The 27,291-nt window shown below is 36.3% G+C and overlaps 1 long non-coding RNA gene across 1 annotated transcript; it reads right to left on the bottom strand.

The window, feature by feature from the left end:
- Positions 1–9,485: 9,485 nt before the first annotated feature.
- On the bottom strand, positions 9,486–10,460 carry LOC112743447 (uncharacterized). Its single transcript, XR_003171942.3, has 2 exons — positions 10,170–10,460; positions 9,486–9,813 (listed from the first exon to the last, which is right to left on the bottom strand). It is a non-coding gene; the product is annotated as an uncharacterized lncRNA (long non-coding RNA).
- Between the last annotated feature and the right edge of the window lie 16,831 nt (positions 10,461–27,291).

Genomic DNA, 27,291 nt, shown 5'->3' with positions numbered 1-27,291 from the left:
AACCACAATCCCAACAACAATGCAACTCACCAACATACCTCACAGAGATCCTATCAACACCCACCTAACCACCCTTCTTAACCACCATCACTAATCGAGGATAGACTTTCCAAAATTGAGACTCTACTTGAAGACATATGTAGAGAAGTCCAAGACAACAAGGTGTTTAAGGATGAAGTGCGAGCCAATATCAAAAACCAAGGGGAAACCATCAAGAGGCTGGAGTCCCAAGTAGGGTATCTATCTCAACAATTTCCCAAACCCACTAATGGTTTTCCAAGTGACACAGAGAAGAACCCAAGAGGAGAAACAAAGAAAGTAAGGTGGGAAGAATGCAAGATGATCACCACAAGTGATGAGATGAGTGTGGAGGAAGTGGACACACAAACAGAACACCTCCAGGACAGTCCAAAGGAAAATCATGAAGACAGAAACCATGCACCGCAACCCACACATAGGGAGGAGCTAAAGAAAGAGGAGATCCTGAACCCATATGCACCATTTTCCCAAAGGCTCAAAGGTGGTGTAGCAAGGAGAATGTATTCAAGATTCCTCGATATGTTTTGCATCTCTTGAGGTAAATATACCATTCATTAAGGCCCTCCAGTAAATGCACTTTTACATCAAATATATAAAGGAGCTGCTGACCAAAAAAAGTTCATTAAAGGGTGGACAAACAATAAAGATGAACAGGGAGTGCAGTCCTCTCATTCAAATAGAGCCACCCACAAAGAAGAAAGATCCAGGGAGTTTCAATATTCCCTGTGCTATAGGAGAGATAATGTTTGATAAAGGACTCTGTGACCTGGGAGCAAGTATCAACTTAATGCCGTTGTCCCTCATGAAAAAGCTTCAAATCAATGAGCTAACACCCACAGACGTAATCATCAAACTGGCTGATAAAACTCAAAAACAGGCAATAGGAGTGGTTGAGAATGTGTTAGTGAAGGTTGGGAACTACTTCTTCCCCACAGACTTTGTTATCCTGGAAATGGAAGAGAACCCCATTCACCCCATCATTCTGGGAAGGCTATTCTTAGCCACAGCTAGGGCGCTTATAGATGTGGAGCGAGGAGAGCTAGTATTGAGAATACACGATGAACAGCTCACCTTCAATATTTTCAAACCCTCACAAGAAGCAGATCATGATAACAAAGAGCTGATGGAAGAGCCAAACAAGGGAGCACAGGCACCACACCTAAGAACTCCTATGGTTAACAACCAATGTGATCAGAAGAGCAACAGCCAAGTGTAATCCAAAAAGAACCAGACCCACCAGAGCCATATGAGACAAGCAACAAAATCTTCCTCAAAGAGAAAATCACAAATATTAAAGTGACATCAAGGGACACAAGGAAAAAGGCCCCAAGGGGATGGAAAAATAAGAAGATCCCTACAGAAGGTTTCTCTTCAGGAGATGAAGTGGTCTCTGCTTACTTCCCATCTATACCACCTCATCTCCCCACCATTCCATCTCAACTGCTCCAGTGTACACCATCAATAAAATCTTGTCCTTAGAACATGTGGAGCTTCTTAACAAAGCCAACGAAAACAGATTCACTGCAAGGGGGGAAGACTTGAAGCACTACCAACCACCCTGACAAAGGCCAAACATCAAGCTAATGACGCTAAAGAAGTGCTTCATGGGAGGCAACCCATGTTCTATACCCTCTCTCTTTAATCTCTAATAGTAGTAATAAAGCAAAGTTCATAGATTCTAAATTAACTTCGACAAACAATATAAGAATCCCTACATGCAGCATATAGTACATGATAAGTTTGGTATTCAAGGCACACCAATAAGGCTTGAACACACTTCATGATATGAGATTCTGTTCGAATCTTGTTACACCATATGATCACAAACAAGTTTGGTGTTACCAATATTGCATGCATCGGAAATTAATTGGTTGGTTGATTTTCATTCATGAAAAGTATTTAGTATTTTTTAAAAAAAAAAAGAAAAGGATTCAACAGCAGCTATTTCATACTTTAATTTTTTTTCCCACCAAAAATTCAATTGACTTTTTGCATTCCCTTTTGTCTTGTATAGAAAATCAAAAAGGGTATTGGTGGTACTTGATAGGACAATCAAAGAAGGGAGATTCGGCCACTATACCAAGTAGACTACACACTTGGCTTCAAGGGGAGTATCTTGGGAAGTGTTGTCATGCAAGATTGGGAGTTGGATAGCCTTGGAGACCGAACCAATACCCTCATAAAAGAGATGATCCTTGTGCTCATCCAATGCCAAGCCCCAACCGTCCATCACTAAGCAACACCATCAATCCACACCCTTCAAACACCCATGATCTTTCTATATAAATGATCCCCATTCTACAACCTCTCCATACGCAATCATCACTCCCATCCATCTCTCTTCCTTCTCTCCAACACACACACTTCATCCTCCACCAAAAGTTCCATACACACTTTTCTAGCCACGTCTTGTGAGCCGCAAACATATCAACCATCACTCATGGCATCGTCGAGCTCTAAGAGGAGAAGAGGGAAGGAACCTATGGGGCAGCTTCCTTTCGATACCGGGAGATTCAAGACCGCCTTCTATGAGCTCCAATATGAACGAATCAAAAACAAGAAAATATTCCCCGAGTTGACATTCCAGTTCAACGAGGATAAGTGCCCAAAGATTAGAGAGAAGATTGCACAGAGGGGTTGGCAAAAGCTCACGAATTCAGAGACAAAGATAAATACAAACCTCATCAAGGAGTTCTATGCAAATGTGGCGAGAGAAGATAGTACGAGGGGCCCTACCTTCAAAAGCTACGTGAGAGGAACAGAGGTGGATTTCAGCCCCAATGCTATAACAAGGACTCTTCAGCTGAAATCGCCACATTTTGATGAGCTCAGTTATCAAGTAAGAATAAGCAATGCCCCCGACGAAGATGAACTTGAAGAAATAGTGAATGATATATGTGTGATAGGATCTGATTAGGAAAGATATTCGGATAAGAGGTCGCGGTTCATTAGGAGAGGAGACCTCATCCCGAAAGCCAAGGGGTGGTTTGAGCTTGAAAGAAGGTCTATCCTTCCGGCCGCAAATAATTCTGAGGTCAATATTGCTCGAGCTACCATGGTACATTGCTTAGTACAGTGTGGGGACATCAATGTGCACGAAATCATAGCTGAAGGGATCCAGGATTCAGCCGAGAAGAATGATCCGGGTGCTAGACTTTGGTATCCCAGCACCATCCTTTGATTATGCATGAAAGCCAAGGTGGTATTCGAAGATAACAATCCACAGTGGGTAAATCCTGGGAGATTAGTTACCCTCCAGCGCAACAACAAAGAAGACCTCAGATAGGGAAAAGAACTGCACAAGAAGAGCCTCACCAAGAAGAACCTCACCAAGAAGAACTTCACCAAGAAAAACCCCAACAAACAGGGTACCAGCAAGAAGGGCAATATGATCCAACCAACATAAATCTGTTTCACATTCAAGGAGCCATTGAGGATTTGCTAAGGAGATATATGGAGGGACAAGAACAACAACTGCATGTTCAATCTCAAAGGATAGATCGTCAAGAAGAACTACTTTCTGGTTGGATGGATCAACAAAGAGAGTGGCAGAAACAGCAAATGGAGTTGCAACAGGAGCATTACTCCCAGCTCACCCAAGCCATCAATCAAGTGACTGAAAGGCAAGAGAGCCAAGACAAACACCTTCAAGAACTCAACCAACGCCAGATAGCCTAAATGAAAGTATTCAACGAATTCAGTGTACTTAACGAAGGAAGGCAACTGCATCGGGAAGAATTTAGCACAAACACTCAGGCCAAGTTAACTTATATGACTGGGCATATGCATAACTTGCACCCTGCCATTCCAAGTTATGAGGCAGTCCGCAAGGACTTAACAGAACAAGAAGAGGAGAAGGTGAAACAGCAAAAGGAAGCATTAACGAAGAAGATGGATGATGCTGGTTTCTGGAAAAATCTGATCGGGAAGCGCAAAGGAAATGGGGACTCAAGCAATCAAGGAGGACCCCAAGACAAAGGGACATGAGCATACCAATAAGTGAAAGGTGGTGGAGTTCCTTCTTAGTCTTATCTCTTTCAAACTTTAAATAAGGAAAATCATGTATGAAATAGAACATGCTTTCATAGTAGTTTAGGAATCTTCAATTATGTCTTTAAAATTTTGGTGCTTACGTCCATGCTCACTAGTCTAATGTCCCTAGTTTTCACCTTATTTACTTGTATGCTTGTCCTTTAAGTCAGTTCATATACACCCAACTATTGTTCATAGCTTTTTTAAACTCAGATTTCTTCCATTTTATTTTTACACATTTTTATTAATCTTAGAGAAACTTTAATCTAGTTGGAATTGAAATCAGCAGCATACTAGCTGTCATTGATTCCAATATTCAAACTGGTCAATTCAGCAGATAATGTTGTGTCTTGTGTGGCGTTGAGGGAAAAAAAATAAAAAAATAAACTAAATAAGATGATGGGAATTTGAGTTGTGACATTATAGAAAAAATGATATTTTAGTGCCCCACTTTAATCTTATCCATGGTGGTAATTACTTAATGGTCAATTCATTTGAATTTGTCTTTATAACAATTGCAATAAAAATTTCAATGTTGTGAAGATTCCTAGTTAGTTCTCCCTTTAATCTTTTCCTTAAATATCATTTATGTTTAAATATGGAAGAACCTAACGATTTTTCTTAAAGGTCTCAAATTCAAGCACAATAGTCTGTTTTATTTTTTGATTAGTAAGATTTTCTGATAAAGGCAAAATAAAAGCATACTCATAAAATTCGTGTAACAAAAGAGAAATTAAAGAATTAATCTCTTAGAAAATAGAAAGGAAAGAAATTTAGAATAGAATCATGAATATTTCACAATTGGATATTATTTTTGGTTAAATTGCCTCAAACATTACAAGGAATTTATTTTCAAGAAAATCAACTGAAAATTTATAAATACAAATAATAAGAGACACATGACTAATAAGTCCAAAAATTTAGACATTTAACAAATAAAGATAGATTTTATCTTATTTTATTGAAGGTGGATGAGGCCAAAGGTCACAAGCATATCCTTTTTTTTCATATTACACTTTAATACTTTAATTATTTATAAAAAAATATAAAATAATAATAACTTTAATATGTAGGCTAGTTAAAGTCTAAAAAATAAAGACAAGTTTGTTATAATAATAATAATAATAATAATAATAATAATAATAATAATAATATTTGTCCTTTGGAGAAAAGGTAAATGGTCATGGTGAAAGAATCTGGATGAGGTGGGTTTAGGTTTGGTCAAAATCTGGAGACTGTTGTTATGTCTCTCCATTTATTTGAATAGAATTTATGGCAATCAATTCATGCATATTTCAAATTTGAAACAATAATGTGTCACCTTCCTTAATAGGTTTGAGAGTGACAGGGCCACTGAACCAAACTCAAATTTTTCATTCCAATTTCCAACTAATTCTAACCAGAGTCTCTTATTTTATGGTTGTGAACTTTATATTTATAGGTTGTGTATAATAATTAATCACCTTATAATTTCTCTTATACAGGAAATTCATACATATATAATAAGAGAGAACTGGATTTCTTTTTCACACCAAAGTTGATATATTCACTTAGATCTTATTTAAATATTTTAAGGATAGAGAAAGTAACTGAATAATAAACAAATGAAATTCACAATTTAATTAATCCATTGAAAATAGAATTATAATGTTTAAATAGACATTAATTTTTTTATATTGAATTTGTAGTAATGTAATAAAAAAATAATCAATTAAATATTCATTAATATAAGGTTATATTAAAATTTTTTACTTTAAAAAACATAAATTGGTTTTGAAAGTTATTTTTATAAGTATTCTAAAACCCTACCTTTGTAAAACTAAAAACAACAAGTATATATTTTTTTCTATTTACCAAACATAAAGAGATGAGGCACTCGGTACTTTAATTTTTGAATTTTGAAATAAGGCGAATTATATGATTTTTTTATTTTTGGGAGGACTAAGAATTTGTCATATATCGTTAACTCCACTCAAATACTATTGAGTTTTTCCTACCCACTCATAGAATAATAGATGGCGAGTTAGTTACTAATGCACATCATATTTAACATCAAATATAATATCATAACTCCATGCAAAGGAAAAGCATTAATCACATGGTGGTTAGTAATTAATTATCACACATTATAAATGTCTAGACCTCTCATATTTTTTCTTACTAACTTGATTTCTAATTTTATATATATATATATAATTTTATAACTTAATTTGATCATTTAAATTGTAATAGTGACACCACGCAGGCACACACATCATATGGATGCTATTATCATTTATAAGTTCTGAGTTAATTTTAAATACTTGGTAAAAATAATAGACTCTATAATGTTTGGTTGTTCAGGTGAATAGCGGTTCGAATGAAGTCAGGTCTGGAACAACTAGTTATGAAGAGGAATTTGGACTTACAAATGGGAACTCTACAAGGAGAAGAGTTGTTTGAGTCGTCGGTGGGTCAGCGGATGAGACCACCTACAAAGATACTCCGATACTAAAGTCAATGTTCATACAATACAACAGCTAGTTAGGATAAAATGTGACGTATTTTTTAAGAAGAATAGATCCCTCCTTATTTATATTATGTGTTCGGATGAGTTCTTTATTTTAGGTTCGTCCACTTGAAAGTTTTCGCTAGTTGTTCAGATCTTCTCAACAGGATATGAGGTGGCATGTAGGTCACCTCTAAATGCGGGTCGAGTACCCGACGAGTTGGTGGTCTGTAAACGAACCCATAACCCTTATTGAGCTGGGCCGAAACACAAAAAGTATGTTCATATGCAATTATAAATGAATCAAATCAATGATTCATGCAAAATAATAATAGTAATACTGGAAAAGAATTTGTCAATTTCTTTGTCCTTAGAAAGTTTTGATTTTTTTTTTAAGATAGACAAAAAAATTAGTATAGTCCGCATCGATTATTTTTTTTTTGGTATTTTGATGGGGCTTAATTTTTTTTTTTGGGTACAGCTATTGTTAGTTTGAGACAAGTTTTTCTCTATGTTTATGATTTGGGCCGAGTCCCTATTAAAATAAACATATGCAACCCAAAATAGTTTAGACTACGTAGCCCCATTTTCTAGTGAGAAGGTTGTTTTTTTGTTCATTTGGCAATTATAAGAAGTTAGTAGGATAAGGCTTGGCTTTATTCACACTTCATGGTTATGCAAGAAAAAATCCAAAAAAAAAAGAAGAAGAAGAAGGAAGAAACTGTTGGTTTGATAATTAACTAATTAACTAATTAGAAACTAAATTTGGTTAATTTATTAGTAGTTAATTCATTAGTCTGCTTAAAGAAGTATTAAAAATTTAAATTCCATCTTGTATATCTAATAATTTATTGGTCAACGACAAATCTTTAAATAAAAACACCTACTTATACTTCGAGTTGTTATTGATATTCGGCACAACTTGGAACAAGTCTTTCAACATTGGAATAGACAAAAATAATCAGCTACTATTCACAAGTTGAAGTTAAGCAGCAATAATTATTTAAAAAAATAAAATATATAAGAAAAATTATTCTAAAAGACGATTAGAATAAGTTAATTATTAAAAATGTTCTATTTTACCAAAATTAGTAAGAAGTATTGATTTAGGTAATATTTAGATATAAGAACTAAAAGTAAAAAAAAATTAAAAAGAAACCACCATCCAAATCTTTGTTGAATAATTAAAGGAAAAGAAAAACGATAGTACTTAGATTCCTCACATTTTTAAAATGAGTTTGATTTTTCCCAAGGGACAAAACATTATATGAAAGTGTTGACAAAATAATAGAGCCGTGTTTGACACTTCCCTTTACTTTTGTGCATCATCAGAGTTAGGTGTTGGACAAATGATAGTTACATTTGAGGGTTTGATTTTTTAAGATAGAAAACAAATTATGATGTTACATTTTGAAAATTCAGTAATCTATAATAGTAAACTTAATGCTACTATAATGTTAATCACGAGAACCACTAATTGTTGTCTCATAACTGTTGACTTTGTTTGACTCGAAAACCATGGATTTTAGTGTCTAATTCTCTCTCTTGTGGTCACTCACCAACTTTGGTCTTATTAGCACTTGATTAGTATTAGTATAGTACTAGTGCAGTAGTGCTTAATTAACATTTTTTTATATTAATTGCTAAACTACTGTAGATTGAAAAGAAGTGATTGTTTTCACCTCTTTTGTTAATAAAATCTGATGAGTCATGAGTTTTATATTTATGAGAAGGACATTCGACATTGAATGAAGAGATGTTATTATTATGTTTTTTTTTTAATAAAGTATTTTTTATATAAAAAATGTAAGTATCAACAATTTTAAAGATAAAGATATATAAACTAATTCAAATGTCTAATTCGTTATATAGCTGGTATTGACAACATTTTGAATACTTATACTGATTTTTTTTTATCAAAAATAAGGACATTTAAATCTAGGTGAGTATAGAAAAATTATGTCATTTATTTGAATTATAGTTTCTTAGCTTGAATACTTGTACTGGAATTTAATGAATATCGAGTTAGTTTATATATTTTATGACTAAAATTATTAATGCTTAAATTTTTTACGATCAGAAATGATCTACTAATTATGTATTGTAATATATTGTCTAGCTCTCGTTCTAAATTATTAGTGATTGTTCTAATATTTGTATGATATATAATCATTTAATTATATATATTTATTAGCAGTTTATATGTAATTTCATAATATAGTATATGATTAATTAAAGTGTTTAATCTTGTGGAATGTTACTTCAGATTTGTTGTGGTTATTAGTGCTGAATGATTGATTGGTGCCATTATTTGTTGCTTGCTTGAGAAGAAGGGTCTTGACTCTTGAAGCTTATGATTTAGTAGAATTATTATGCTCTTTCGACTGGTTAATTTAACGGTTTATTTACGTTTAAGTGTTTGTTTAGTTTTAATTTAAAGATATTTTCGTTAAGAGAAGCGAAAAATAGCGACAGTTTTTTAACAGTTTTACGACGGTTATTTAAAGGCCTTTTGATATGTAAAAGGAAAGTTTAACTCTCTAACTCCTTATATTTATTATTTAACCATTAAAAAAATAAAGTTAAAGAATCAATACTATAACAATCAAAATTCAGCCAATATATTATAGTAAATTGCTAAACAAAAATATAATCCAATATGAAACATACTAAGTATGAGTTTTATTGGTTTTGAATTTTGAATTATTTTTTAACTGAGTTATAGATATTTTTATTTTTAAAAATTTTGATTTTTTGTTCACTTTAGTATGTTTCTTATAGTAAAAACACAATCATCTGTTCTTCTATATATATTATTTGCATATTCTTACAATAATAATAATAATAATAATAATAATAATACATACATACATACATACATACATACATACATACATACATACATACATACATTACATGTGGAAAATGAAAATCAAAACAAAATATATTTATCTATGAACAAGAGACGAATATGTATAGATATGCACCTGAATGACACACACAAATAACTATATATTTATATATGGATTCTTTTTGTTCCCATTTATTCTTGTTTGATTGATATATATGATGATTCTAGTTTATTTTAATTAAGGTTTTGGATGATGCTTCTGAGTGTAGATATAATCTGTATGAGCAACTAGGGTCCTTCTCATCAAGCATTCTTCATTATCAGAAGTAGTTCCTTCATCACAACTCTTCTCATATTCTTCCAAACCTTCCATTTTTGCTTCTTTAGTACCAACAATAATATCCTTCCATTCAAAAGGAAATTTAAATTATTCTCACACCCCCAATAATCAATTATAAAGTAGCCAGTGTTATGATGAACCCAAAGTAATAATAAGAAAATAAATAAAGATCAATAATAATAACAATTTTCATAGTTTTAATTTTTTATAAAAGAATTAGAATATGCCTGCCTTCAGACTCAATAAATACTATATATATATATATATATATATATATATATATATATATATATATATATATATATATATATAATAATTTAAGAATTAGAATAATTTATATATTTATTTCATAGTTTCAATAATTAATAAGAGAATTGAGAAGGCATCTGAATTAATTAATTAATTAATTAATTAATTACCTTATTTAATGAAGAGAATCCATTGAGTGACGCAAAGTTAGGACGAGATGCATGGATTAAGCTGATGAAGCTAAGAAGAAGAACCAAGGTGATGAAGAAGGTGACCAATTTGTTGGACATCATGATGATGATGATGGAGTTCTATAATTTCTATGTTTTACTAATTGTAATGACTAATAATCATAAGATTATTTATTATTGTTTTGTGTTGAGTGGGAGACTTAGAGTAGACTCATTTATACACATAGAAAAACAAATAAAAAAAATGAGGAGAATATAGATATAGTGTGTGAAAGTGTAAAAGCCACAAAGGTTTGGTTTCAAAAGCAAAATTCTCATCATGTCTCAATTTTTGTGGACTTTTATTTTGCCAATGTTTGGACTTTGGAGCCTACCTACCAGTCAATTTCCATTAAGGAATTGAAAAGCACTTAAAATTTTTATTTTTTATATTTTTTAAAGAAAATAAAAACAGTGAGATTTCCTTCTGGTAAAAACTCATGCTCTCATACTTCATTACGTCACCTATATAAAAGGAATGTTGTATGAGAAGTCAAAATTAACTTTTTTCTTTGGGCTAACAAATATTAGGAAACGTTTATACGATGTAAATTATTCTTTATATCGGTTCGGTTTTTTGGTAATATGCAATGGAATGGTCGTAGCAGATGATAAACGCGTGGCATCTTGGAATCAGCAAGAAGCTGTGACAACGACACGTCGCAGGTGTCAGGGAGGAGCTGGCATCATGTAAATGGCGAGAAATTAGAGATTTGCCACGTGTCACTAAGTCAAGTGGGACCATACTTTTCCTACGACCAAGTATTTTGTGATTTGCAAAAAGACTTTTATGAAAACTGTAACGACTCAACTTCTAACACGTTATAATTATTGTTAGTCGTCAGACGCTACTACATGACTTTTTTTAGAGACTCTAGACCTTATATTAAATATATACATATGAGCTTGTAGTGCTAGTCGAGATCACGTGTCAGATATATAGATATAACGAAATAGATAATAATTAAATAGATAATATATACATGATGCATAGAAAATACAGAAAACATAATAATATCATACATATATGTCTGAAGGCTCATTTAGTACATCATGATTCACATTGGGTTGCGTCATTTCTTATTAATAAAAATATTTACAGATTCTATCTTTATACTAACAAACCTCGACTCACAAGATTCACTCTAGTTTGGGACCCATTCTAACTTGTTTACATAGGTAATTACAAAAGCACCTAGTCCTCTAAAAGTCTATACAGAACGAGGGCAAAGACTGTTACTTCTACTGCTATTATTATAACTACTGCTAGTCATCAATCTCGGATAGCTGAAAAAACACAGAAGTATTGTGTGGAAGTAAGAGAAGTCGCTCTGATCCTCCGGTAACGCTACTGCTGTTCGCTAGTCCCAAGACTGAAAACTCAAAGAAGATCTCGTCAGTTTGGATCTACGGAATAGGAAAGTATGAGGTGAGAACCTAAGGTTCCCAGTAGGGTACAACACAAGAAAACCTAAGGGATTTCGCAACCTAAGTCTAAGACTTCGCGCAGTTAAGTCGACAAGTCACACAAACAAGTACAAGCACAAGTATATAGCAGAATAGTAACCATTAACCAAGCACAAAATACAAGAAGCAGAGACAAAATACAAACACACGTACAAGTAAGCAATCACAAACATAGAGAATGCAGCAACCAAATATGATGCATATGTAATACCCCAATTACCCTAAACTTTACCTCTAGCCGTAAAGCAAAGAATAATCAGAGGTTACGACAGTTCTAAGGCTTATACCTATTTATATAGAAGGAAGTAATATATTCTAGAAGTCTGATGAAGGATTAAGCTCAAAAACAGAATTACAAAAGCGCGAAACGTTCACACGAAGCTAAGGCACAAGCTACAAGGTATAGATGTAAGAGAATAAAACATATATAGATATAATATTATAATAAATCATAGGGAACTACCCGCAGCTTGCGGAGTTTAAGCCGACTAGTTACAAATAGAGAAATACAGTGTTTTAGAATTAAAACAACTTATACAACATATATCTCAAATAAGCCTCTAAGGCCATACAGATAAATATACAAAAGGTGAGAGAATACTATGACGAAAGTAAAACAGAAATAAACGAGGAACGAACCATACTTCGCTCTGTCACCATATCTACAATCTCACCGACGTAGATTACGACATGCATCTGAAAAACAACAACAACGTATGGAATGAGAACCGGAGGTTCTCAGTATGGTAATAGTGTCCAATGATGTAAGATGTAAGGCTCCGGGACACCGAAGGCAATCCTAGAACTTCACATCACATACGGATATTCAAGCTTAGAACAAAATAAATAAATAAAGAACTTAAACCATAAACCGGGTTATCTAAACTTAAGGGAGTTCTAAATAATACTAATCACATCGCTGTATCCCACAGCCTTTTCCAACATAACCTCCGTGCGATCCCATCGGCACCACCTACCTAACCTCCTCAACACCAGACAAACACAGATAAAACAAGCAAATAATACACAGGTAATATTCATATATAGCAAGTAATTCAAGAAGCAAGTAGGCAGATTATACAATTAGGCAAACTCAAGTAAACAAAGCAAGCAAGCATATAGAAGATGCATATGATGAATATCTGCCCTATTGGCTGTGATATCACATGTCGGTTATTGTGCCAAACCCGACAGCAAATCCGGTCGACAACTCCTGGATTAGTCTCTCTATTGCACATAAGGAGGAAAATTCCAAGGGAGAGTGCCCTACCACCTTCTCTTTTCAGAGGGAAATATTTCGAGAGAGCGTGCCCCACCACCTTCCTCTGGTTGTCGCATGATTCCGTGGGTTAGTGCCCTACCACCTTGCAATCAAAGAGAAACCCATGCTCAGGAGAAAAATTACGAGGGAACGTGCTCTACCACCTTCTCTTTTCAGAGGGAAATATTCCGAGGGATGCGTGCCCTACCACCTTCCTCTAGAGCAATCAAAATGAGTGAGAAGCTCAACGCCAAGCCTCACATCCGAATGTATGTGGGATACTACCACAGCCCCTACGACGGATAGCAATGCATATTATTATTACGAAATCAAACTCAGAGGCCACTCCTTAAAAGCACACTTCCACTCATTCTCATTCCATCAACCATGCTCATCCATTTCCAATTTCTCAACTCATCACAACCATCATCTATCCATGATTTTCCATTTTGAACTCACTAGTTCGTCAATTTCCCAATTCATATGTCTTTCTTACTTCATACTCTACCAAACCCATCCTCAGTACACCAGAAACCTAAGCATCCGTTCTCTAACTTTTCAAAATAATCATCAACTAAAACTCTTAGCCTATTTCCCTTATTCCTATACTCAAATCGAGCCCAAAAGCCTTAAAATGGTGTTATAGAAGCTTACAACCTTGTTGGGAAGTTGAAATAGTTGAAAACAAAGTTTAAATTTATGAAACAGGGCATGTGCATCCGCACAGGGGTGTGCATGCGCACGCCCAGGGAGATGTTGAAAGTGTGCGTAAGCACAGGGGTGTGCGTAAGCACAGGGGTGTGCGTAAGCACAGGGGTGTGCGTAAGCACAGGGGTGTGCGTACGCACAGGTACTAAAGTTTATAAAGTCTGTTCACTCGCACAAGTTGTGCGAGCGCCCCTAACAGACGTCCCTTCCCGACTTGTGCGTGCGCACAGGGTTGTGCGTCCGCACAGGTCGTAATTCTTCATTGATGTGCACACGCACAACCTATGCTAGCGCTGCTACCAGAGCCATTTTCCCTGCCTGTGCGTACGCACAGGTCTGTGCGTCCGCACAGAATAGAATTTTTTCAGGGTTGTGCGTGCGCACAAGGCTGTGCGTGCACACATATCAGAAAATCCTGAAATTCTGCAACTTTGCTGAATTTCAGATTTTTAACACCAACTTTGAATAATCATAGCTTCCTCTAAAAAATTTCAAATTTGGTAAACTTTATATCAATTTAAAGGGTTTTCAATAAGCTTTCATTCTAACGAATTTTCAATCAATTTTGAAAACTGAGGCAAAAGTTATGATCAAACAAAGTTCACTAAAAACCAACGTTTACCCAAAAGCCTCAAAACCTCCATTTTAACCAACTTTCCATTCAAAACCAAATCAAAATCTACCCAATCATCATAAACCACTACCACACACAACACATTACTTCTTCATATCATTCTTCTCAATTTCACTTAAATTACTCAACCATTATACCATATCTCACTACTAAATCCATATTTTTCTACTTAATCATAAATCCACACTCATAATCATAATCAATCAACAACAACCTCAACAACCAAAACAAATCCTCATAAATTCCAATAATCATTATCAAACCCTATCCATCATTAACCAAATCCATCATAAAACTCATCAACACCAATGATACCCAACAATTCTCAACAACCACAACAATCAACAATCAAAATCATCATCAGTATATGTCATCAAACATCATAATCATCAATATCTTTTATTCCAACCCACCATAAATATTTTACATTAACTCATCACCTTAATTTCTCAAACTTCTCATTATCCATCAATATAAATAATCATCATCAATACTCATCAACATCAATAACCTCCAACAATCATCATCATCCACAATAATTCCATACACCAACAATTAACATCAATTCACATATAATTACTCATACACCCACAACATTCAATCCTATCTTAGGGTCAACTAGTCTAAGTGTCCAGAAACATTACATATTACATAAAAAAAACTAAAACCATACCATGGCCGATTCCCAAACGCAACCAACACCAAAACGAAGCCACCAAACTTGATCCAAAGCCTCAACCAACTCCAACAAACACCAAAACTCAATCTAACATCACATATATATACCAAAATCAAAACCTAAGATACACAAAACAACTAAATACAAGGGTTTAGTGAAACTTTACTTTACCCAACATGATTAGAGGTAAAATCCAACATTTATCCGCTACTAGAGATCACCTAAACAACCAAAACCACAAAATCTACTCAAAACCATAACCTCAAAAATACAGAAATCTAGGGCACAAAACTGGGAAGAGAGACGCGATTTCTTACCAGGTTTCTTTGGATAGAAACGTAGAGCTCGAGAAGATCTTCGTGTGGCCACAAACGACTCGTCAATCAGAGGTCCGTAGCTCAAGTTACAAGCAAAAGAAGGTGAGAGTGAATAGTACTCTTTCTTCTCCCTCTCCTCTCAACTCAGCCGCGCCCCCTCCTTCAAATGAGGGTGGAATAAGCTAAAAACCTCATTTAATGAGGGTTATATATGTTGGACTTGGGCCCACTTGGGCCTGGTCCAACCCGTTAAGTGTTTTTAGTTCGTTTGGCCCACTTTGAGCCAAAACCTTTAAGATTAGTGCCTGGTTTTTAATTCTAAATTATTTTTTGTCCTTTCAAAATAATAAACCAATTTTCTAAATATTATTTTCCAAAATACGTGATACTGGACAGTCTAGAGCCGGTACTGCCAGCTTAAGCCCCAGTACGCATTTTTACAAAAATCTTTTCGAAAAGGTACATTTTCCAACTCAGAAAAATTCACTGAAATCAAATTTCACATTTATATTTTCAAAATAAAACTTCTAAATTTTGGATCTATTCCGGGTACTAAAATTATTTTATAAAACAGTTTTACGTGAAAACACAGGTTCTTACAGCATGCCTGGTCCTATGCAGGCCATTAGCTCATGCGTCGGTTGACTACCCGCAACCCGACATTACCTAGGAACTAGTCCTAGATATGGTTTTCCGATTGTGTCCATCCTTACATATGTGTCGATGTGGATAAGAATACCACCAGTCCGTGACATAGGCAATTGTCGCAAAGCTTGAGGCCATAATATACGCATAAAGGAGGAAACATATTTTTAGCAGTCAGTGGGTAATACTCGCTTCCAAACAACATCAAGCACCTTGGGGTTTACAGTTCTTTTTCCGTGGCACATCTCAATGAAATTTATCTCTAAGACACTTTTTTACCCTTCTTTTTGAAAACTTGTGCCCAGTCCTTTCTTAAAATATCTCAGCTTTATCACATATTTTACCATTTTGTTCATGGAATTTTTGTACATTTTCAATTTTACCCTTTCTATACATAACTTCATTGTTTTTCTAGTATTCTTTAGGCTTTTAGTAACGCTTATACCACTAGTGTTATTACTTCATCATTTTACTCTCATATTTTTTTCTAATAGACATTTTCTTCTTCATTGAGTTAATTAATTATTTTTAATTTGACTTTATGCCTAAAATTACTAATATGCCTCTAAGTACTCTAGTGTTACCGTTTAACCTGATTTACCATCAAAATGTTACTAGGTTAATTCTAATATTTTTCTATGACCAAAATATCCATAATACTTTTAACTAATGCCAATTCTACCTTTAGGGACCTAAAAGATTATTTTACCCTTTATTAATTAATTTACTGATTCCAGTTATCACTTTTTATTATTTTACTTCTAACTTTTACTAAAACTTTTATTTAGATCCAAAACTTTATTATAATTATAATCTTGACCAATTAATTTATATACTTACTAATTTATCCTTGATGATACTAAGTTCAGAATTTTACTTATCTTTCCATTAAATTATATTTTTAACCTTCTTTTTATAAAAAAATGACCATAACACCCTTCTTACTTTTACACTTTTGTTACATAGGATTAAAATCAGTTTTCTAACCTCTTTTTAACCCTTATACACGTGACTTTCATAATCATTTAGTAGCTGAATTTTTAGGAGTGTAATGTTTTTTATTTTTATCCACTTTTAGTGACTCTCAAGGCTGGAAACTTAAATCCCACGTGCTCCAAATAACTTCAATGATTTCATATAATTTCTAGAGGCAAATAAGCTTCATAGATCACTCAAATAACAGTCCAAAAATAGAGAAGCATCACTAAATTTTCAGAAATAAGAATCAAGGACAAAATCACCATAAAGTGCCTCATATGAACACCGAAAACAAGCACAAACATACTCTAACTAATCCTAACCCTTACCTCTTATGTAATTCAGTTATTAAACTTTTCACACACTAAAAAACATGCACATAAGGGCAGAAACACAGCTGGTGATGGTGCAGTTTTGTTTTTGGCCGAAAGTGTCGCAAAAACGTCGAAATTCAACCATTTTGAGCTCGAATCTCTCTAACTCCTTAGGCGTACTCCATGGGTGCTTCAAGAGGAGTTCTCTATACATGGAGGAGAGTAATAATTCATCATGACTACTTTTTTAAAAAATAAAAAAGAAAAAGAGGAAGAACAAGGGTTTACCTAGCCAAAATATCGGTATAAATGCAAGAATTAGCGAAAATAGGTAAGAGTTTGTGTTGGTATGGTTTGAGTTCTTGAAGAACACATGAAGAACAATGGAAGAAGATTTGAAATAGGGGCTGGGTCGCATAGAATAGGTGCAAGAATTTTCTCTCTTCCTCTCTCAAGAATTCAGTTAAAAGAGTGTAAAAATGTGTAAAGTGTTTTGTGAATTTTGTAGCCAGTGCTTCCTTAAATAAAAAATCAAAGCCTTGCTGAATTTATGATGGTAAAAGTGGCTAAAAATTTCGTGGTCAAGGGCTGGGCTTCAATGAATAAGGGGCGTGAAAACGAGGACGCTTGGTCAGTGCTTGCGTGTCGAGCTTATCCACGTTAACCGCAGTTAGTTACTCGAGGTTAAAACATAGCAGAGAGGGGTGAAAGATTGAGATAGTCTCGGCCTAGAGGTTGAGAAGGAAATACAAGTTACTTGGATTCCAAGTAAGAAGATTTGGGGTCTCTAGGAGTCGTTTGCGAAATACTAAACAGAAATGCGCTTAGTGAGCTGCATCCTTATTCGGCAACATATAACATCATGATTAATGGGCTGCGTAAGAATGGATATGTTAACAATGCTATTATGTTGTTCAGGAACTTGCAACGGCATAGATTCATTCCTGAGGTGTTGACATACAACACACTTATTAATGGACTAAGCAAGGCTCGATGAACAGGGACAGCTAGGAGGATTCTTAGGGAGTTTAAGGAAGCAGGTTATGAACCTAACTGTATTACCTACACAACGGTTATGAAGTGTTGCTTCCAGTGTAGGCAGTTTGACGAAGCGTTAGAGATCTTGCATGAGATGAGGAGTAAAGGGTACACTTTCGATGGCTATGCATACTGCACAGTGATTGCTGCGCTGATAAAGATCGGGCGGATTGAAGAGGCAGATGAAATCGTCAGGCTGATGCAGCATAGTGGTATTCAACCAGATTTAGTGTCTTATAATACATTGATAAATCTTTACTGCAGACAAGGAAGATTAGATGATGCCATGAAGTTACTTGGCGAGATAGAGAAAGAAGGTCTGGAATGCGATCAATATACACACACGATTATAATTAATGGATTGTGCAAGGCAGGAAACTTTTTAGGTGCAAAACAGCATTTGATTTATATGAACTCACTGGGGTTTGGTTATAATTTGGTTGCACATAACTGTATTCTTCATGGATTGGGTAAAGCAGGTCATATTGATCATGCAATGAAATGGTTCGAATCGATGGAAGTTAAAGACTCTTTCACGTATACCATCATAGTGCACAACCTTTGTAGGGCTAGAAGGTTCCTTTGTGCCTCCAAGATCATGGTTTTGTGTCTAAATTCTGGGTTTCGGATCTTAAGGGCTACTCAGAGAGCTGTTATTGATGGTCTTTGTAGTATAGGATATACAAATGAAGTCAGGAAACTCAAGCTTAAACTACGAGTGATTCGACTATTACATGATTAAATCGCAGTTGATGTTTGAGTCTTCAGATATTATAATACTTTGCTGACCAAACAAAAGAATAAAGCTCTGAATCATGAGCCTCATTCTTGATCCATATATGTCATTCTGAGTCTCTGAGGGATACAATTATCATTTTTGCTGATTTTTTTTTTTGGTAATTGTAATTTACTACTTTATTTGATTGAGTAGGCTAACTGCAGTGTCTCCTCATTGTTGCTTCAAATTGTTTAATTATGTATCAATTAAATAAAACTTCATAAAAACTAATTTAATTTTCATGTAGTGAAAAAAATATCTACTACAACTTCATTGGTATACTTTATTCACGAGATCAGAAAACCTTTGTTGAATTGTATTCCTATCGACAGAGGTGACTCGTGACTCATCACACATGATACATCCTCTTATTGAATAATTCTCTATCCAGGAAAAAAATAATTGAATCGAAATATAATTAAAAATCACTTGACCAAGGAAAATCGGTTAGAATCGTCTAATCTTGGATAGTATTTACTAAACTATAGTTTTCTTTTAATATATTAAAAAAAATGCCGTGAGAAGATGGGAGCTCAATTGGATCAACGAAAGTGTCTGAGATCATCCCAAAAAAAACAAGTTAGGACTCAAATCACTGAAATAAATTGAAATTTTATTATGTCAAATATATTGATTTCTTCCTTAATTTCTGTAAATTGTACATTTAAAATATATATATATATATATATATATATATTTAAATAAGTCTCTAAAAAATTTTGTATTGAACATATTTGTCTTCAAAAAAAATTATTACATTGAGGATTTTGAATCTTATAAAAGTAAGATATATAAATTCTTATCTTAGTTAGATCTGTTATTTTTATTTGAATAAATAAATTCTTAAAAAATGTGACGTAAGGACTTATATGTCTTTTTTTTTATAAAATTCAGGACTTCATCATAATAAAATTTTTTAAGAACGAATATGTCCAATACAAATTTTTTAAGAATCTATTTGAGTATATGTGTGTGTGTGTATGTGTGTGTGTGTTTTATTCTAATTATACAATAATTAAACCGGTTAAACTAATAAATTAATAAATAATAATAAGAACGGTTTGATGACTGGTCTAATTTTTAAAACCTTGTTCTACAAGACGCAGTGTAGCCGGGATCTGGTGAATTAGGCTTAGAATCGGTCCGGTTGAAATTAAACCGGGAAAAAGCCGAAAAGGAAAATAATCAAAATATTCAACCTGTTGTCGAGTGGCAATTGACCTCCCTCGATTCTCTCTCCCGCCTCCCCCCCCCTCTTCGGCCCTCTCTCTCACAAACCGACACGGCGGCCACTTCTGACTCCGTCGTCGCTGTCCCCGTAGTCATATAAGTAGCGTATTGTTGTCTTCAATCAAATTCCTTGCCTCTCTCTTTTCTCGGATTATTGAATATTGATGACTTTAATGTGCTAACATATTAGTGTAACGAGTTCACTTTGTTTAATTTCTTTGTTCATTGATCTATTTTATCATATCACTTCTGCACTGCAGATGTAAATTTTCCAGTGTACACGAATCCGTGTTTGTCGCTTTTGTGGATGAAATCTTGGTCTCTCAATTCTCGTATTGCAAATGGGAAGCTTATTATGATAAAATGATGCCCCTTTTTAGGTGCTGGTGAATTATGGTTGCGAGGTTATCAACTAAGGTATTGAACATTTGCATAGCATCAATGTGCAAAGCCAAGCAAGTAGTGAAAGCTGAAGCTGTGATAATCGACGACGTAAGATTGGGCGTGCTCCCTGATGTGGTCACATACAACACTCTAATAGATGCGTATTGTCGTTTGGATTGCGTCGACACAGGCTATTCTATTCTCAATCGAATGAAGGAGGCAGGGATACCCCCTGATGTTATTTCTTACAATTCTTTAATCTCTGGGGCTGCTGGTGCGCGAAATTGTGAACAATACTTTTCACAACTCTCATAATCCCTAGTCATGAACCCCAAGAACTTGGTGTTCAATACCATGGCATTACACAACTTCGCACAACTAACCAGCAAGTGCACTGGGTCGTCCAAGTAATAAACCTTACGCGAGTAAGGGTCGATCCCACGGAGATTGTTAGTATGAAGCAAGCTATGGTCATCTTGTAAATCTTAGTCAGGCAAACTCAAATGGATATGATGATGAACGAAAATAAACAATAAGATAAAGATAGAGGTACTTATGTAATTCATTGGTAGGAACTTCAGATAAGCGTATGAAGATGCCTTCCCTTCCGTCTCTCTGCTTTCCTACTGTCTTCATCCAATCCTTCTTATTCCTTTCCATGGCAAGCTTATGTAGGGTTTCACCGTTGTCAATGGCTACCTCCCATCCTCTCAGTGAAAATGTTTGCCTATGCTCTGTCACAGCATGGGGTAATCAGCTGTCGGTTCTCGGTCAGGCCGGAATAGAATCCATCGATTCTTTTGCGTCTGTCACTAACGCCCCGCCTGCTAGGAGTTTGAAGCACGTCACAGTCATTCAATCATTGAATCCTACTCAGAATACCACAGACAAGGTTAGACCTTCCGGGTTCTCTTGAATGCCGCCATCAGTTCTTGCCTATACCACGAAGACTCTGATCTCACGGAATGGTTGGCTCGTTTGTCAGGCGAGCACTCGGTTGTTAGGCGATCAACCATGCATCGTGCAATCAGGAATCCAAGAGATATTCACCCAATCGAAGGTAGAATGGAGGTGGTTGTCAGTCACACGTTCATAAGTAAGAATGATGATGAGTGTCACGGATCATCACATTCATCAAGTTGAAGAACAAGTGATATCTTAGAACAAGAACAAGCGGAATTGAATGGAAGAACAATAGTAATTGCATTAATACTCAAGGTACAGCAGAGCTCCACACCTTAATCTATGGTGTGTAGAAGCTCCACCGTTGAAAATACATAAGAACAAGGTCTAGGCATGGCCGTGAGGCCAGCCTCCCAGTGATCTAAGAACTAGACATCCAAAGATGATCTAGAGATCTAAAGTGATCAAAAGATTCTAAAGATCAAAAGATTCTAAAGATCAAAAGATGAAAATACAATAGTAAAAGGTCCTATATATAGAAAACTAGTAACCTAGGGTGTACAGATATGAGTAAATGACATAAAAATCCACGTCTGGGCCCACTTGGTGTGTGCTTGGGCTGAGCAATGAAGCTTTTTCGTGTAGAGACTCTTCCTGGAGTTAAACGCCAGCTTTTGTGCCAGTTTGGGCGTTTAACTCCCATTTTGGTGCCAGTTCCGGCGTTTAACGCTGGAATTCCTGAGGGTGACTTTGAACGCTGGTTTGGGCCATCAAATCTTGGGCAAAGTATGGACTATCATATATTGCTGGAAAGCCCAGGATGTCTACTTTCCAATGCCGTTGAGAGCGCGCCAATTGGGCTTCTGTAGCTCCAGAAAATCCACTTCGGGTGCAGGGAGGTCAGAATCCAACAGCATCTGCAGTCCTTTTTAGTCTCTGAATCAGATTTTTGCTCAGGTCCCTCAATTTCAGCCAGAAAATACCTGAAATCACAGAAAAACACACAAACTCATAGTAAAGTCCAGAAAAGTGAATTTTAACTAAAAACTAATAAAAATATACTGAAAACTAACTAGATCATACTAAAAACATACTAAAAACAATGCCAAAAAGCATACAAATTATCCGCTCATCACAACACCAAACTTAAATTGTTGCTTGTCCTCAAGCAACTGAAAATTAAATAAGATAAAAAGAAGAGAATATGCAATGAATTCCAAAAACATCTATGAAGATCAGTATCAATTAGATGAGCGGGGCTTTTAGCTTTTTGCCTCTGAACAGTTTTGGCATCTCACTCTATCCTTTGAAATTCAGAATGATTGGCTTCTTTAGGAACTTAGAATCCAGATAGTGTTAATGATTCTCCTAGTAAGGTATGATGATTCTTGAACATAGCTACTTTTTGAGTCTTGGCCGTGGCCCAAAGCACTCTGTCTTCCAGTATTACCACCGGATACATACATGCCACAGACACATAATTGGGTGAACCTTTTCAGATTGTGACTCAGCTTTGCTAAAGTCCCCAACTAGAGGTGTCCAGGGTTCTTAAGCACACTCTTTGCCTTGGATCACAACTTTATTTCTTTCTTTTTCTTTCTTTTCTCTTTCTCTTTTTTTTCGTTTTCTTCTTTTTTTTTTTCATTGCTTTTTCTTGCTTCAAGAATCATTTTAATGATTTTTCAGATCCTCAGTAACATGTCTCCTTTTTCATCATTCTTTCAAGAGCCAACATTCATGAACCACAAATTCAAGATACATATGCACTGTTTAAGCATACATTCAGAGAACAAAAGTATTGCCACCACATCAAAATAATTAAACTGTTATAAAATTCAAAATTCATGCAATTCTTTCCTTTTCAATTTAAGCACGTTTTTATTCAAGAAAGGTGATGGATTCATAGGACATTCATAACTTTAAGGCATAGACACTAAGACACTAATGATCACAAGACACAAACATAGATAAACATAAGCACTAAAATTCGAAAAACAGAAGAATAAAGAACAAGGAAATCAAGGAACGGGTCCACCTTAGTGATGGCGGCTCTTCCTTCCTCTTGAAGATCCTATGGAGTGCTTGAGCTCCTCAATGTCTCTTCCTTGTCTTTGTTGCTCCTCCCTCATGATTCTTTGGTCTTCTCTAATTTCATGGAGGATGATGGAGTGTTCTTGGTGCTCCACCCTTAGTTGTCCCATGTTGGAACTTAATTCTCCTAGGGAGGTGTTTAGTTGCTCCCAATAGTTTTGTGGAGGAAAGTGCATCCCTTGAGGAATCTCAGGGATCTCATGATGAGTGGGGTCTCTTGTGTGCTCCATCCTCTTCTTGGTGATGGGCTTGTCCTCATCAATAGGGATGTCTCCCTCTATGTCAACTCCAACTGAATAACAGAGGTGACAAATGAGATGAGGAAAGGCTAACCTTGCCAAGGTAGAGGACTTGTCCGCCACCTTATAGAGTTCTTGGGCTATAACCTCATGAACTTCTATTTCTTCTCCAATCATGATGCTATGGATCATGATAGCCCGGTCTATGGTAACTTCGGACCGGTTGCTAGTAGGAATGATTGAGCGTTGGATGAACTCCAACCATCCTCTAGCCACGGGCTTGAGGTCATGCCTTCTCAATTGAACCGGCTTCCCTCTTGAATCTCTCTTCCATTGGGCGCCCTCTTCACATATGATCGTGAGGACTTGGTCCAACCTTTGATCAAAGTTGACCCTTCTAGTGTAAGGATGTTCATCTCCTTGCATCATGGGCAAGTTGAACGCCACCCTCACACTTTCCGGACTAAAATCCAAGTATTTCCCCCGAACCATAGTAAGATAATTCTTTGGATTCGGGTTCACACTTTGATCATGGTTCTTAGTGATCCATGCATTGGCATAGAACTCTTGAACCATCAAGATTCCGACTTGTTGAATGGGGTTGGTAAGAACTTCCCAACCTCTTCTTCGGATCTCATGTCGGATCTCCAGATATTCACCCTTTTTGAGTGAAAAAGGGACCTCGGAGATCACCTTTTTCAAGGCCACAACTTCATAGAAGTGGTCTTGATGCACCCTTGAGATGAATCTCTCCATCTCCCATGACTCGGAAGTGGAAGCTTTTGCCTTCCCTTTCCTCTTTCTAGAGGTTTCTCCGGCCTTGGATGCCATAAATGGTTATGGAAAAACAAAAAGCAATGCTTTTACCACACCAAACTTAAAAGGTTTGCTCGTCCTCGAGCAAAAGAAGAGAGAAGAGAGGAGAAGAAGAAGAAATGAGGAGAAAGGGAATGGCTTTGTGTTCGGCCACAGGGGAAAGAAATGGTGTTTAGGATGTGTGAAAATGAAGGAGTGAAGGAGGGTTTATATAGGAGAGGGGGATGGGAGGGTTCGGCCATTTGAGGGTGGGTTTGGGTGGGAAAGTGGTTTGAATTTGAATGGTGAGGTAGGTGGGGTTTTATGAAGGATGGATGTGAGTGGTGAAGAGAAAGATGGGATTTGATAGGTGAAGGGTTTTTGGGGAAGAGGTGTTGAGGTGATTGGTGAATGGGTGAAGAAGAGAGAGAGTGGTGGGGTAGGTGGGGGTCCTGTGGGATCCACAGATCCTGAGGTGTCAAGGAAAAGTCATCCCTGCACCAAATGGCAAGCAAAATCTCGATTTGTGCCAATTCTGGCGTTAAACACCGGGCTGGTGCCCATTTCTGGCGTTTAACGCTAGCTTCTTGCCCCTTTCTGGCGTTTAACGCCAGTCTGGTGCCCCTTTCTGGCGTTAAACGCCCAGAATGGTGCCAGACTGGGCGTTAAACGCCCAACAGCTAACCTCACTGGCGTTTAAACACCAGTAGGTGCGTCCTCCAGGGTGTGCTGTTTTTCTTCCTGTTTTTCATTCTGTTTTTGCTTTTTTCATTGATTTTGTGACTTCTCATGATCATCAACCTACAAAACTATAACATAACAAAAGAAAATAGTTAATTATAAAACATTGGGTTGCCTCCCAACAAGCGCTTCTTTAATGTCATTAGCTTGACAGAGTACTCTCATGGAGCCTCAGAATTGCTCAGAGCTATGTTGGAACCTCCCAACACCAAACTTAGAGTTTGAATGTGGGGGTTCAACACCAAACTTAGAGTTTGGTTGTGGCCTCCCAACACCAAACTTAGAGTTTGACTGTGGGGGCTCTGTTTGTCTCTGATTTGAGAGAAGCTCTTCATGCTTCCTCTCCATGATGATAGAGGGATATCCTTGAGCCTTAATCATAAGGGATTCTTCATTCACTTGAATGATCAACTCTCCTCTATCAACATCAATCACAGCCTTTGTTGTGGCTAGGAAGGGTCTGCCAAGGATGATGGATTCATCCATGAACTTCCCAGTCTCTAGGACTATGAAATCAGTAGGGATGTAGTGGTCTTCAACTTTAACCAGAACATCCTCTACAAGTCCATGGGCTTGTTTTCTTGAGTTGTCTGCCATCTCTAGTGAGATTTTTACAGCTTGCACCTCAGAGATCCCTAACTTCTCCATTACAGAGAGAGGCATGAGGTTTACACTTGACCCTAAGTCACACAAGGCTTTCTTGAAGGTCATGGTGCCTATGGTACAAGGTATTGAAAACTTCCCAGGATCCTGTCTCTTTTGAGGCAGTTTCTGCCTAGACAAGTCATCCAGTTCTTTGGTGAGCAAAGGGGGTTCATCCTCCCAAGCGTCATTTCCAAATAACTTGTCATTTAGCTTCATGATTGCTCCAAGGTATTTAGCAACTTGCTCTTCAGTGACATACTCATCCTCTTCAGAGGAAGAATACTCATCAGAGCTCATGAATGGCAGAAGTAAGTCCAATGGAATCTCTATGGTCTCAGTTTGAGCCTCAGATTCCCATGGTTCCTCATTGGGGAACTCATTGGAGGCCAGTGGACGCCCAGTGAGGCCTTCCTCAGTGGCGTTCACTGCCTCTCCTTCCTCCCAAAATTCGGCCATGTTGATGGCCTTGCACTCTCCTTTTGGATTTTCTTCTGTATTCCTTGGGAGAGTACTAAGAGGGATTTCAGTAATTTTCTTGCTCAGCTGACCCACTTGTGCCTCCAAATTTCTAATGGAGGATCTTGTTTCAGTCATGAAACTTTGAGTGGTTTTGATCAGATCAGAGACCATGGTTGCTAAGTCAGAGTTATTCTGCTTCGAACTCTCTGTCTGTTGCTGAGAAGATGATGGAAAAGGCTTGCTATTGCTAAACCTGTTTCTTCCACCATTATTGTTATTGAAACCTTGTTGAGGTCTCTGTTGATCCTTCCATGAAAGATTTGGATGATTCCTCCATGAAGGATTGTAGGTGTTTCCATAGGGTTCTCCCATGTAATTCACCTCTTCTATTGAAGGGTTTTCAGGATCATAAGCTTCTTCCTCAGATGAAGCCTCCTTAGTACTGCTTGGTGCATTTTGCATTCCAGACAGACTTTGAGAAATCATATTGACTTGTTGAGTCAATATTTTGTTCTGAGCCAATATGGCATTCAGAGTGTCAATCTCAAGAACCCCTTTCTTCTGACTAGTCCCATTGTTCACAGGATTTCTTTCAGAAGTGTACATGAATTGGTTATTTGCAACCATTTCAATCAGCTCTTGAGCTTCAGTAGGCGTCTTCTTCAGATGAAGAGAGCCTCCAGCAGAGCTATCCAAGGACATGTTGGACAGTTCAGAGAGACCATCATAGAAAATTCATATGATGCTCCATTCAGA

Source organism: Arachis hypogaea, chromosome 2 (assembly GCF_003086295.3).
Source record: "Arachis hypogaea cultivar Tifrunner chromosome 2, arahy.Tifrunner.gnm2.J5K5, whole genome shotgun sequence".
NCBI classification, from domain to species: domain Eukaryota; kingdom Viridiplantae; phylum Streptophyta; class Magnoliopsida; order Fabales; family Fabaceae; genus Arachis; species Arachis hypogaea.
This window is presented reverse-complemented; position numbering and strand designations above follow the sequence as displayed.